At 49.3% G+C, this 15057-nt stretch overlaps 1 protein-coding gene across 2 annotated transcripts in view; it reads left to right on the plus strand.

The window, feature by feature from the left end:
• Window positions 1-1562: 1562 nt before the first annotated feature.
• Window positions 1563-15057, plus strand: part of SPARC (secreted protein acidic and cysteine rich) — a 37441-nt gene continuing 23946 nt past the window's right edge. The window contains exons 1-4 of one of the 2 annotated variants that reach the window (XM_070570428.1): window positions 1563-1687; window positions 3253-3374; window positions 4298-6349; window positions 8247-8421. The gene's annotated coding sequence lies outside the window, so the exon portion shown is untranslated. Of the gene's footprint in view, window positions 1688-3252; window positions 3375-4297; window positions 6350-8246; window positions 8422-14161; window positions 14414-15057 lie in introns of those variants that run through there. The other variant, XM_070570429.1, reaches the window with a different exon arrangement.

Genomic DNA, 15057 nt, shown 5'->3' on the forward strand with positions numbered 1-15057 from the left:
TCCTTCTCTCTCCCTAAGGTAACCATTTCTATTAATTTTTGGTTTATCTGTCAACTGTTTCTTTTTGAAAATATTAGCAAATACATTTACATATTTTTATTTCCTTCCCCCTTGCACTGTAAACATTGTTCTGCATCTTGTTTTGTGGTTTTTTTCTGTGTGTTTTTCACCTAATATGTCCTGGAGACCATTTTATAGCATTATATAGAAATTCTTCCTTTTTACACTGTTAGAATTTGATGGCATAATTATATTAGCCCTGTGTCAATTCCTTTCTATTTATGACAAGTTTATCAGTTGGGTTCCTGGCAGGAAACAGATGGCACTTTCAAAATGGGTAATCTGAGAAATTAATTAAGGGACTTTATACAGACCTGGGCCCCATGAAGGTAAACCACAGGGATGGTGCAGGTCCCCAGGGCCAGCCACTGCAACGGGCCTGAGGTTTGACAGAAGTAGTTACTAGAACCAGAAAGGGGCCGCCGCCAGACAGGAGATGGGACCTTAGACTAAGAAACACAGCCAGGCTGTTGTGATCTCCCAGGAAAGGAGCTGGGGGAATAAATATGCCAGCCGCATTCTTCTTTCTCCTTCTTCCAGTCTCCTGCTGATGCTCCCCACTGGCAAATCCCAAGTGGGAACAGGCCATAGGAGCCCACTGATGTGGCTCTGTGCCCCAGAGCAGATGGGGAGGGGCTGAGAGTGAACCCAAAGGGCAATCAGAACACACCTGGCACAGCAAGGGATACCCTTTTTTTACTATGTACTAGTGATACAAACTTTCCTTTAAAATAAATGTGTTTAGGTTTTAAAAAATAAGATGTGTGGGGCTGGCCTGGTGGTGCAGAGGTTAAGTGCACACGTTCCGCTTTGGTGGCCCAGGGTTCACCTGCTCAGATCCCGGGTGCGCACATGGCACCGCTTGGCAAGCCATGCTGTGGTAGGCGTCCCATATATAAAGTAGAGGAAGATGGGCATGGATGTGAGCTCAGGGCCAGTCTCCCTCAGCAAAAAGAGGAGGCTTGGCAGCAGTTAGCTCAGGGCTAATCTTCCTCAAAAAAGAAAAAGAAAAGAAAAGAAAAGATGTATTGACACACATAATAGTCATTCTATAGTGGAAAGTTTTATTTGAGCCAAACTGAGGACCACAGCCCAGGAGTGCCAAGCACTCTGGGGAAGAGTGGTTTTCAGCACAGTTATGTACCATTTCCAAACAAAGAGGCAGACATCAAGCATGACGGGGGCACATTCTTTCAAGCGTTCGTGGAGATATTCTGTTACAGATTAGCACATACACAGCAAGTCAACACGGCCTTGGCGCTGTAGGAAAGGAGGCGTTCAGTCTTCTCTTTAAAGAGGGCTGGCATCAGACAAAGGGAGGTATAAATTTTTTATCTTCAAAGAGTACATTCTTTACTTTAGGGTAACAATTAAAGCAGATATACAATGTATCTTTGACAGGCTATAAGTCAAACTGCTCTGGTTAAAATAAAATTCAGGCCAAATCAGGTTTAAACCAGAATGGCTTCCCCATATACCTGAAAATATAAAATTTCTTGTAGCAGGTGAAATAAAGCAAATAATGCTATGGGTGTTACGAGGATATGGCAAAAATGGTGAAGGTGGCACCAGGTGACAGAGGTCTGCGAAGCCCTGCTGAGGACCACACTGCCAGCTCGTATTTTAGGTAATGGCCTCCTCTCCCTCCTGGCCCCTGCCTGGCTGCCTTTCCTCTGGACCTTTGAGAGTTGCTGAGAAACATTAGGGAAATGATTTTTTTTTTTTAAAGATTGGCACCTGAGCTAACAACTGCAGCCAATCTTTTTTTTTTTTCTGCTTTATCTCCCCAACCCCCCCCCCCCCCCACACACACACACAGTTGTATATCTTAGTTGCTGGTCCTTCTAGTTGTGGAACATGGGACGCCACCTCAACGTGGCCTGACGAGCGGTACCATGTCTGTGCCCAGGATCCGAACCCTGGGCCGCCGCAGCGGAGCACGCGAACTTAACCACTCAGCCACAGGGCCGGCCCTGGGAAATGATATTTTTAATTGGAAAGAGCCGGAGAGGCCCTGAGATGCCACTGGGTGAGGGGTCTGAGAGCCCCTGACATGGATCCATGCTCTCCTGGGCATTCCACTGCCCTGCTCCCCCACCCCCAAACCCACTCCCTTGGCTGCCCTCCCAGGGAGCACAGGGGCCTCTGTCTTATTCCTTGGTCAGCTGAGCAGCTGAGGGAAGCTGGACACTCAGGGATGCTGTCCTTGGGGCTGAGACTCTGGGTTGGGAACTAAAGGACCTTAAGGGGAGGAGGGGTCCCCTGCCTGTAATCAGGCCAAGCTGCCTCAGCTCTAGCTCACAAGCCAGCCATGGCCCGAGGGCTTAGGTAATGATCTCAGAGAAGCTTTTATTTCTCTCCAAGTTCCTGGGTGGCAGAAAGCTGTGAGACTGGCCGGGGATAAAAGAGACGGTTCTCAAAGGAAGCATCCGTCCTGCCTTTTCCTTGCCTCCGTCTCTAGACACAATGTCACTCCCTCAGATACGTAATTGCATCCATCCTCTGGGCTGGGCTGTGTGCACAGGCTGGGGACACAATGGAGACAAGGTATCGCTTCTCCCCTCACGAAACTCCCAGTACAGAGAGGAAGACAGATGAGTAAACAGTTATGGAGCCCACAGGGGACATGCCTAACGCAGACCTTGGGAGTCAGAGAGGCTTTCCAAAGGAAGCGATGTCTAGGCTGAGAACTGAGGGATGCTGGGAATGAGCAGTTTACGTCCACAGGGAAACTTCCCAGGCAGGGAGAACAATGTATACAAAGGCAGCCGGAGGTTCAAGAGGTCTGATAGAGCAATTACAAGTGGGTCTGTTTGTTAGAACGTGTTGGGGGGTGCGCAGATGGGGGTTGTCGAGAAACAGGCTGGAGGGGTAGGTGGGGACCAGGCTATGCAGGCACCTCTAGGTTCCTTAAGGAGCCTGGAGCGTATCCTGTGGGCAATGAAGTTGTTAGGCAGGGAATGATGCAATCAGATTTGTGCTCAGGAGACTCTTCATACTACCCTAGAGCTAGCTCTCAAATTTGTCCCCACATTCTCTCTCTCTCTCTCTCTTTTTTTTTTTTTTTTTGAGGAAGATTAGCCCTGAGCTAACTACTGCCAATCCTCCTCTTTTTTTTTCTGAGGAAGGTTGGCCCTGAGCTAACACCCGTGCCCATCTTCCTCTACTTTATATGTGGGACACCTACCACAGCATGGCTTTTTGCTGTGTGGTGCCATGTCCGCACCCAGGATCTGGATCTGAACCAGCGAACCCTGAGCCGCCGAGAAGCAAACGTGCGAACTTAACGGCTGTGCCACCATGCCGGCCCCATGGTGAGTTCTTGATAATGGAAAAATCATCACTTTCAAACAAATGCAACCATCGGGTGAGGCACAAGGGCTATATCGGTGACAAGACAGACGAGGTCCCTGCTCATGTGGCACTTAGACTCTGGGGAGATGGAGATAGAGAACAAACTCATAAACATACAAGATAATTCTGTCCTGTGATAAGTGCTACAAAGAAAATGCCCCAGGGTGGTATAATCGAGTGACTAGAGATTGGGGGGTGAGTAATGACGTTTTTGAGATTAGGCAGTTAGTGAAGGCTTCTCTCGAGAATTAGTTGAGCTGAGATCAGATGGATGGAGGGTGGCTTGTCTGTAAAGACCTGAGGCTAAAGCATTCCAGACAGGGGAACAGCAAGTGCCAGGCCCCTAAGGTAGGTGAACAAGGATCATGCTTGACAGAGAGAAGGCCAGTGGAGGTAGGGAAAGGAGCAAGGGAGAGAGCAGTTGGAGCTGAAGCCTGATAGGCTGGGCCCAGATCACACGGGACTGTGAGGGCCAAGAGAATTTGGATTGTATTCTAATGGAATAGGAAGCATTAAGACTGAATCAATTAGAACTAAGTTTGGGTGTACATAATAGAAAGCCCAAAAATAATAGTGGCTTAAACAAGATAGAAATGATTTCTCTCTCAGTAAAATTCCAGGGTTGATGCAACAGGTCCTTGGTCATCAGGCACCAAGCTATTTCTATCTTTTTGCTCCATCACTTTAGCTAATGGCTTCCATCTTTAAGGTCTCTTTGTGGTCTAACATGGCTGCTGTCACTCCAGCCATTATGTTTCAATTCCAGACAGTGGAAAGAAGGAAAAGAGGAAGGGCAAAAAAGATGGACTTCCACATGCTAATCAAAGTCTGTATTGCTGCAAACAATAGCTCTGTCCATTGGAGTCCCTTTTCATTCCACCAGGAACGAGTCTCTGCCAGACAATATAACCCCACCACCTTGAGGAGGAGAAGTGACGAAGAGGCCAGCACAGTCTGCTGTGCAGCTGAGAGCAAGCATGTGAGGAATCTGAGGCGGAACCACGTCAAGAGCACAAAAAGGACGTGACACATGAGACATTTGGGTTTAGCCACAAGCAGAGCTGCCTTTAGGGTGTACATGGCCTTGGCCACATGTTTTGGAGGGGGAGTGGGGCCCCTATCTATAGAAACCACTCGATTGAAAAAAAGAAGAAGAGAGACACACTTCCCAACTGAGTCAGATTCCTGACAGGATCCTTCTCAGAAGCTCCACACATCTCACTGGCTAGAACATGGATCCTGGGCATAGAATTCTGCCAGGGTTTAAGCAGGATGGGGACACGATGTGATCTGCATTTTAAAAGAGTCATTCTAGCTACTGTGTGGAAAAGGGCCTGTCATGGAGCAAGAATGGAAAGAATATCAAAGGAGGAGTCACAGACTTGCTCCCCGTGCTGATGCTTCACAAGTTAACCACGTGACCTTGAACAAGTGTCTCCCCCTGCCTGGGCCTGAGTTACCTCATTTCTCAGATTCCGTTGGCTGTTCCCTTCTCATTATGAAGCTAACATACCAGAGGTGGTTGCCTGTGGGCCTGGCAGGTCTCGGAGCTGGTCCGGGTCCTGGAGAAGCCCCTCCAAGGCTTGGACCCACAGCCCTTGTTGCCCAGAGTGTGCAGGGAGGATTTCAGACATCAACATGCCCCTGAGGGACCCTGGCATCTCCAGCTCCCAGATTTCTTCTGGGTGGCTCTCCTGTCCTGATCTCCTTGACCCCGTATCTCTGAAAGGCACCAGCCTTCAGGCCTGGGCACCCAGGTTCCAGAAAGAGGGAGAAGGCCCAGCCCCGGCTCCTGTTTGCCCCTCCACCTGCCCCTGGCTCTGTTGCTCCTGCTCTGTTTCTGCCTCCAGCTGTCTCCTCCATGTTTGCCTCTCCTCTGCTTCCTCTGGGTGCCTCCGTGCTCCCACATGGACTTCTGACATCACCACACCGGGCCAGGCTCCAGGCTCAGTGAGCGCAAGGAGCAGACGTGAACCATTCTTGGCCCCCGCCCTCCAGGGCCCCCGGTCAGGATCTTCTTTCTCTGCTCTTGCTACTCTTGATGTCGCTCCTCTTTGGTGGGTCCTTCTCTCACATCCTTTTGTCTTTCCCTCTCTGTCTGATTCTCTATTTTAAAAGCATAAAACAATAGTTGATTATATGCTCATAAGAAATCCAATATAGAAGTATACAGAAGTAAGTATAAAGGTCCCCTCACCTCCGTTTTCCACTCCGATCCATCCCCTCTCCAGAAGCTGCCATTACTTCCAGTTTTGCGTGCATGCATGGCTAACCCTGGTCTCTGCTCAGAGCCCTCTCCGGTCTCTCTCCTCTCTCTCTGACTCTGTGTGGGCTTCACAGGGTCTCAGTCCCTCTGCCTTTCTCTCTGCCTGTCTTTTCTGTTTGTGTCTCTTTCTCCTGCTTCTCTCATTGTCTCTCTAACTCTGTCCCTTTCTCTCTCTGTCTCTGCCTCTCACTCCCTCACTCTTTCTTCATCTGTCTCATTCTATTGCTGCCCCTCTTGTCAAAATATAGTTTTCTAAAAGTTAAAAACACACTCATACAAGTAAAAAATGAGCGCATGTCAATAACTGATTTACCCCGTTAATAAGGGAATAAGCAGGTGCTGAAGCTGGTTCAAGAGAATTCAAAGAGAGATCATGTATCTATAGGCACTGAAAGAAAGCTGGAAAAAGGCTGCTAGGTCATATACAAAACTGGTTAACCTCCCACCAGGCATTAAAACTTAACCTCCGGGGTTCTTTCTTTAACTGGACAGAGACCTACGAGTTAACATGTAACTTCAGAGTCAGAGTCCTAATCAACAGTAAACAGCAAATCAAATAACACCCCATCCCCTAGAGAAGACGGTGATCCTTGGATGGGCTTGTAGACCATGCTCCAGTCGAACGTTGAAAGGACATGTGTGGGCCTTTTGTCTTACTGCTAAGTTTTGGTAAGTTTTCTCCACATTTGTTTCTCGGTGTCTCTTTCTTCTCTATCTACTCACCTGTCTTTTCCTGTCTCTCTTGGTCATGACAGACCGTCACAGTCTATCTCTCTCTTCCTCTGAGTCTGTCTCTCTTCTTTCGACTCTCTCTGTTTCTTGATTTCACAAAGTCCTTTTGTTCACCTGGGAGTAAACCGTGTGCCAGGACCTGTGCTGGGAGCTATGGCGAAAAGACAAAGCCAGCTCCGACAGACAGGCCCCTGCCACTATGTCTGCATTTCTTTTCAGAATTGGAAGGAAATCAAATGGAAATTCTGAGCGCTTGGAGGAGAGGAGCTGAGGGTGTGGGACGTGGCAGGGAAGGGAGGGCCGGTGAGCGGCAGTGGGCTGTCGCGAGCTCCCAGCTTCAGCCGGCTGGGGCAGAGATGATTTCACACCACAAAAATGTCTGAATCAGGAGAATAACCCAACTTGGGATGGGGCTGGGAAGCCGGCAGCTTAGTGGGGGAGGGGAGGAGTTGGGGATCTGTGTTGGGACCAGGGGCTAAGATGGGTGGCTGGCTATGACTCATTGTGGCCCTTGGATGTCCTCACTGTTCTGGGATTTCAGGAAAGAAACGCTTTCTTCTCCCATGTTGTAACTGAAAGGACAGAGCCGGCCTCTGGAGAGATAGCAGGGTGGACTCTGGGTTCAACCCTGGAGAATCTTAAGGCTCTGCTAGCAAACCCGAGGGTCTGAGTGAGGGAACCAGGGGAGGGAGAGAGTCAGCAGACAGAACAGAGCAAGAAGAGGAAACACTGAATGTAAAGGCTGGAAAGCCTCTAAGTTGATGAGATAGTGACTTCCAAGCATTTTCTTAGCTGCAGAATCCTCTGTTCACATGAAGGACCATTATTAAAATAGCCAAACAACAGCTGCTTCTGGGAGTCCAAGGGGGGGTCCTGAGCCCCCTCATCTTGGTCCTCCTCACCTGATGTTTGGAAATTATGACCTAACCCGACACCCTTGTTTTACAATTGAGCAAACTGAGGCCCAGAGAGGGGAGATGAATTGCCCAGGTCATTTATGGAATGAGTGAGGAACCCAGGTCCCTGACTCCTTGTCCAGTGCTCTTTTCCAAAGGATGGGAAGGACAGAAAGAGAAGAGATCCAGGCCAAAGGGAAGGAGAGAAGAGAAATGAGAAGATGGAGGAGAAGACGAACAGATCAGACGAGAGAAGCAAGCAAGAGGCTGGGTCTCTTTAAAGTTTTCCAAACCAGGAGCTTAGACATTGGCCTTCCTCCTGGAAGAGTACAGGAGAGGGCCAGTCAGTCCCCTTAAAGAGAGGTGAATCCAGCGCCTGTCAGCGAAGGTACAACACTCGACACTCGTGGCTCAAGAGGAGATTTCTCCAGCAGATGGGTTTTGTTTGGAGAAGAAAACATATAAAAAGGGGAGGAGGGATCCAGAAGCCTCTGGGTAGGGCACACGCCCTCCAGGTTGGCTCGGGCCCCACTAGTGCTGGTGTCGTGTCTTAGAGGGGCTGCTCACATCTGCCATCTGCCTGCCCCTGAAGTTCTGCTCGGTTGAAGCAGGGATGGGCTGGGGACCTGGAAACCTGCCCGCTTGGCCGTCTTTCTGTCCCCTTAAGTCTCCTGAATGGAACCCCTAGAGCTCCACAGAAGGCAGTTTGAAAACCACTGACATGGAGAATCTCGAAGATCCATTACAAGTTCCCGTCTGAGGAAAGGAACAGGGGCCAGGAGTGGGGGGAGAGGACATATCGGGGCAGTGTTGGATCCACCTCAGAAGAGGGCAATGAGCCTGCCTTGTCCAGGAAGTGGTGGAGAAAAAGAGACTTGGGTTGGAGAAGGGGGTAGGGGCTCAGCTGCTTAATCCAGCTCTCCCTTCTTGTCCCCCAGCTGCCCCGTCCCTGGGACCCAGAGAAGACCACCGGAGCCTCCAGGCTGGCCCCCAGGACAGCTGAGTCACAGCACCGGCTGCCACGTCGCTGGGCTGCCAGGCCGTCATTATTTCTGGTTCCACAGCTGCTAAAACTGAAGAGAGGTTTGGTCTGCGGGCCACGTCAGGGAACATGTAAGAGCTGCCACGTTGTAGGGTTGGGTTATTGGGCTTCCTCCCTTTCAGAAAAGATTTCCAGGCATTTGGGGTTTCAGAAGAAAATTGATGCCTGCGTGTGAGTGTTCCCTGGACCTGGACCAGCAGCTGCAATGTTACAGAGTCAGGGATGGGAGGAGACAGAACCAATCCACTGCCGAGCTCCTCCAACCCTGCCCAGGACTATGGGGAGACAGTTCAGGCCAAAGGGAGCCCTGCACCATCAGCCATGGATACAGGACCCGCGAGAAAGGCTAAAGGGCTATGAAACCTATAACACAAATCTTTAGCGGTTAAAGAGTGCTTGTCCACATCAAGGGCAAAGGCGTTTTCTCAGTGAGCTTTAATAGAGCAATAGGCCAAAGAACTTGTTAGCTTGGGTCAAGTCCTAGCTCTGCCATTTACTGACCAGGTGACCCAGGACAAGTCACTTCACTTTCCTGGAGTTTAGTTTCTTCTTAAGAGAAGGGCATTGGATCAAACAAACATTTCCCAAAAGGTTTTTCAGGGAACACAAGTTCTGTGGGATGGGTTCAGAATTTCATGAAAAAAGAGGGCTCTGTAAAGTTTAAATGGAGTTACACAGGTTTCTTCTCTGCAGACCTTTTCAGAGCCTTTAATGTTCAAATGTGCTTCAGGAATATCCATGAGGAAGGCGACGAATGCTATATTAGCAGAACTGCTTGAACCTAGGGGCCCTCTTTTTTTCTGAGGACTAATATTTTGCGGAACACACTTTGGGAAATGCTGAATGATTTAATGATCTAATTGTAGGATAACTAACATTTACTAATAGCTTAGGATATGCAACAGTGAGCCAAATGCATTACAAATGTGATCGCCTTTAATCCTCACAGAACCTCCTAAAGTGGGGGTTCCACTTTACCCTTGAGGAAACTAGCGCTGGAGGTTAAATAACGTGCCCCAAGTTTTTCAGAGTTAAATAACTTGCCACAGGACCCAAACTCAGAGATCTGACTCAAACTCAGAGATCTGACTCAAAAGCTGGGCCTTTTAACTTTGCTCTTGTATCTACTGACTCTAAAACCCACGCTCGCTTGAATCTTACACTGACTTCATACCCAGGAGGGTCGAGAATTATACACATGTTCATTTTACAGACAAGGAAACTGAGGTAGAGAGGAGAGGTGAGGTGTTCGAGGACAGATGTTAGGGCACAGGTCCCACTAAGGGTGGAACCCAACTCAGAACTCAAATTAATGCTGCTTCTTGGGTGGGTTTGTGTCAACAGGAGAAGGTGCAGCCAACACACTGTTAACCATTTGTCACTTCAGTGAAGAGGGGGCTCTGTGAGGAGATATGTCTGTGAACTCTGCCTGGAACCCCGGGTGGAGGCAGCTGGTGTAAAGAGTCTTGGACCGAGTGTTAAGAGTGTGGAGTTTTCATTTCAGCTCCACTGTGGGCCAGCTAGGTGACCTTGGGCAAGTCCCTGAGGGACACTCTGTCTGCCGAAGCCCAAAACGTGCTTCGCGAATCCTGATTTTTCCACCTAATAGACTAAAGGTGCTGCTCAGTAGGACTGTGGGTATAGAAGTCCTTTGTGAGCTGTAAGAGGGCTGAGGGGAAATTCTGAAGCTGCTCAGTGGGAGTGTTGCGAGTGGGGAGGGTGCAGAAGTGAAATCTTATCCTCCTTTCTGGCCTTGCCCGGTCAGCGATCACTTTGTCCAGGGGACCAAGGGCCAGATGACAATGAGGTCTTTGTGCCCTTCAGCCAACGGGAGGGCGGACCTGGGGAAAGATACAGTAACAAGACGACAGGCTGAGTCAGTCTCCAGCGTGCCCAGGCCTTCTTAGCTTGCCAGCCTTCACTTTGAGCCAGACACACAAAGGGTGCATTTCAAAGCTGTGATACATAATCTTTAGCCCAAAGGGGTCAGCTGGTCTCATTCCTGCCTCCAGAGACTTGGAGCAGCCAGAGCTGGCCTCAGCCTGGGCCTGGGGTTGGGAGACCAGAGCTCCAGGCCTAGCTGTCCACACTGTGACCTTGGGCTCTACGATCCTCAATTTCTTCAGCCGTACAAGGAGGGTGCAGGATTGGGTAGGGCCTAAGCTCTAATCTTTGAAAGAGTCATGGAGCTTCAGCCTGAGCTTGAAGGATGGATGGGTTTGGGGCCGATGGGGAAGAGAGGCAGCCTCACCAAGAGCATGGTGTGGGCAGAGGTGTGTACAGGGAGGGATGGGGAGCGGGGGTCTGGGGTTGAGCTACTTGTGTGGATTCCTGGCTTCACCCCTGTGGGACTTTGAGCAAGTTCATTAGTTCTCTGAATCTTTGTTTCCTCGTCTTTAAAATGGGAATGGTAATTGTACCCACCTATGGTAGAGAAAATAATAGCCCCACAAAGATGTCCAGGTCCTAATCCCTATCATTGTAAACACGCTGCTTTACATGGCAAAGGGGACTTTGCAGATTAAGTTCAGGATTTTGAGATGGGAAGATTAGCCTAGATTTTCTGGGTGGGCCCAATGTAATCACAAGAATCTTTGTAAGAGGGAAGCAAGAGAGTTGAAGTCAGAAAAAGGAGACACAGGGGCTGGCCTGGAGCATAGTGGTTAAGTTCACATGTTCTGCTTTGGCGGCCCAGGGTTCACCGGTTTGGATCCTGGGTGTGAACCTATACATTGCTTGGCACACCATACTGTGGTAGGCGTCCCACATATAAAGTAGAGGAAGATGGGCACGGATGTTAGCTCAGGGCCAGTCTTCCTCAACAAAAAGAGGAGGATTGGCAGCAGATGTTAGCTCAGCAGTAATGTTCCTCAAAAAATAAAAAAAAAACGGAAAAGGAAAAGGAGACACAATGTCAGAAGCAGAGCTTGGAGTGGTGAGCTTAGAAGACGGAGGGTGGGCCGTAAGCCAAGGAGTACAAGCGGCCTCTAGAAACTGAAAAAGGCAAGCACACAGATTCTTCCTTAAGCCTCAGAAGGAGCACAACCCTGCTGACACCTTGATTTTAGAACTTCTGACATCTGGAACTGTGAAGTAATTAGTGTGTGTTTTAAGTCACCACATTTGTGGTGATTTATTAGAGCAATAATGGGAAACTAACGTACCACTCCACTGTGAATGTTAAGTAAAGACTAACCAAGATAGTGAACATAAAGTGTTTTGCCCAGTGTCTGCTCAGTAGTATTGGATACTATTATCTCTCTTCCCGGTTTAATGATAATTGTTCCAACCAGACCTGGTCCCCTACAGGCCCTCAAGTTCCCACAGGCAAAATTCAAGTGTTTTACCTGCAAGGCCCACTCAGGACTCATGGCCTGGAGAGCTGGGCATTGAGATCCCGACACTGTTTCCAATGTAAGGGTTTAGGGGATGCTTCTTGGCGCTGCTTTTATGCATGTAACTTTCTGCTTGGTTGCTTTTCTCCCCCCCAGAAGCCAAATCGACAGAGCCTCCGCGATCTGTTTCCAGAGTTCGGGCCTCTCGCCCCCTGGCTAGGTGTTCCGGCCTGTTCCTGGGAGCACTGGTTGCCCACCTGTCCAGCCCCGGTCCAGCTCCCAGAGGTGGCCCATCAGGCAGTTTGGGTGACAGGGTCCCTGGAGTTACTGAGCAGAAGGACAAGCAGGTTCTTGGTGGGGTTGAGGCTCTGCCTCAGGGGACCTGGTTTTGAGTTCCAGCTCCACTGGGTGATTGCAGCCTCAGTTTCCCCATATCTACAGTATAGGTTCTAAGCCCTACCCTGACTCCCTCACAGGACTGCTCTGTCCGAGGTGAGGAGGTACTTTGGAATGGCCAGAAGGGTATAAAAACGGTAGGAAAGGAGAAGAGGAGGAGGAAGGAGAAAAGGAAGAAGAGGAAAAGGTGGAGAAGGGGCTCTCGAATTGGCAATTCTAGCCCCACTTCCAGTTACGTGTAGAAGCCACACTCTCTCCACCCCAGGGTCTCGGCGCTTATTCTCCCCTTTGCCTGGAATACTCCTCCCCCAGCCCTTCTCACTGACTCATCATTTAACTTTTTTCTCAGAATGTACCTCCTCCAAGAAGCCTACCCTGTCTGCCCTATCTAAAGTAGTCCCCCCATCACTGTCTCGTTTCATCCTGTTTATTTCATTCATAGAATAGGTCACAACCTGAAACTAGTTTATCATCTGCCTCCAGCTGTTAGAATGTAAAGCGCATGAAGAAAGTCTTTGTCCAACTTATTGCTATATCCCCAGTGCGATGGAGTCAATGAATGAATGAATGAGGTAGCTGATCTTCTGGGAGGTGTGGGGAGCCTGGATGCCATGTAGCTGTGAGCATTCCCAAGGCAGTGGGCAGTAGAGCACCCCAGAATTCTAAGGATGGGCTGGGTGCTAGTTCAGGAAGTGCAGGATCAAGGTAGAGGGGGTGGCGCCTTGAGGCACACAGCTGGACATTGGCTGGCTGGGGTGGTGGGCAGGCGGCAGGGCCCCCAAGGTACTCTCTTCTCATTCTGCAGGCTGAAAAGCTGATCCAATCTGATGCTGGGTCAGCAACACGCTGAACTGAAGAGCCGGGTACCAAACGACTGTGGAGTCTAGAGTCCACAGATGTCTGAGCTGAAGGGGAATTCAGGAGTGGGTAGAGTGTAGTGGATAAGTGCTTGGGCTCTGATGCCCCTTAAACCTGGGTTTGAATCTCTGATTTGCCATGTACTTGGTGCATGAGCTTGGGCAAGTGGTTGATCTGAACTTCATTTTGCACATCTATAAATGGGGATAATAACAGTTCCTATTTCATACAGGTTAGATCAGAAAATATATGCCAAGGACTCAGCTCAGTGCTTTGCACATCATAGGTGTTTAATAAATGCTGGCTCTTGTTACTACTATTATGCTATCTAATCTATTTACAAATGGAAAAGGTGTAGCTCAGATGGGGGCAGTGATGAGCCCAAAGTCACTCATTGACTCAGTGGCAGAGCAGGGACTGGCCCCCAGGTCTGCCACATCAGGCCCAGTTGCACTTCTCTCTCTTCCTGTAAAGCCCTTGATGGTGGCAGGAGGACCAGCCTTAGTCCTAGTGGTCTCCCTTCCTAAGTCATGGTCATCCTGGCTTCAGAGGCTCCTATTCTCCCAGGGTGCTCTCACCCCCGGACATAAAACCTATCAAGTTTTCCTCTGAAGGATCCTGGCTCAGGGTCTCCCCACAGGGGCCTGGGAGTGGCCTCCAGATGGGATCTCTGTCCCAGAGCTTTAGCCTAGCCCCAATCAGCTTTCCAGTTCCTGAACCAAAGGCCACATTGGAACTCCAGCCAAACACAGGGAATGGTTCCATTGGCTCATTCTCATCAGAATCATTATCTTAGTTTATGAAGAAAAACACAAAGTTTAAGTTAATTTTAGTCCTCACAATGCCTGGGAACTATAGCAACCAATCCTATAAAAAAATATATACATCTGTCCAGATGGCAAAATAGATATCTGAGGAGTCTGCCAGCAACCTGTATTGAACAGCTGAGGCAGAGCATCAGCTCTTGGCTTTGGGACCAGGGAGAGGCCTTGGGGATCATCTGGGGCAGAGATCTTTTTTTGGGTTCCTGACTAGTCCCTTTGAGAACCTGAAGGAAGCCATAGACCTTCTCTGCAGAAAATTGCACAGAGGCCCAAACTGGTACCTTTAATTTTTGCAGGTTTGAGGATCTCTTGAAGACCAGTGTTGGGCACTATTCCAGGCTAGAGCTCTGTTAAAAGACAGCTCGCTCACTGACTGAGCCAACTTTGTGTTGGCGACTGCTCTAGACACTTGGAACACTGGGGTGAGCAATGTGTGTGAAGGCCCTGCTCTCGTGGAGTTTCTGTAGCGGGAGAGAGAAAGTTTCTGACTGTGACAAGTGCTAGGACGGAAATAAAGAGAGAGGCAAGGAGATTGATTTAAGCTGGGTGGTCAGAGGGCCTCTCTTAGGAGAGGACATTGGAACAGAGACCAATGAGGTGAGAAAACTCCAGGCAGAGGAAAATCAGACGGAAGAGTGTCGCTGGCAGAGGTAAGAGCAAGTGCAGAGCTCCTGGGCTGAGAGTAACTTTGGGGTTGATGAGGAACTGAAAGGAAGCTGGTGTGGCTGGAGTAGAGTGATGGAGGAGGAAAGTGGCAGGAGGAGAGGATGGCAAGAGGCAGAGCCCGCATCTTGTGGAGGTCTGTGAGAACGTTCTCTGCCTTCTCCCTTTCCCATGTTATTCAAACCCAACCCATGCTTCAAGATCCACCTCTTCCATGAAGCCCTCTCTGCCTGCTCCAACCTAGGGATCCTGCCTCTGAACCCCTGGGGCTAAACCTCAGAGTCTGTACCATTCATGTGAGGGCATGTATCCATAAGGCATGTCCTCTCAGCTTGTCCAAAGTTCCTTGAGGGCCAGATATTAATTCTTGCACCTCCGGGAGTGCTAGGCATTTAATAAATATTCAACCAAGACCTGTTGCACTGTCTTGGTTGGGCATAGTATAACCATGAAGCAAGTTGACTGCAGAATCAGCCTGCCTCTGCCAGTTTCAGCCAGGTGATCCTGGGCAAGTGACTTAGCCTCTTTGAGCCTGTTTCCTTCTTAGTAAAATGGGAATAATAACAATATCTAAGTCAAGCGGTTGCTGTGAAGATTATTAAGTCCTCAGTAACCCTTGGCTCTTGTTACT

This window comes from Equus przewalskii, chromosome 13 (genome assembly GCF_037783145.1).
Source record: "Equus przewalskii isolate Varuska chromosome 13, EquPr2, whole genome shotgun sequence".
In the NCBI taxonomy this organism is placed as follows: Eukaryota; Metazoa; Chordata; class Mammalia; order Perissodactyla; family Equidae; genus Equus; species Equus przewalskii.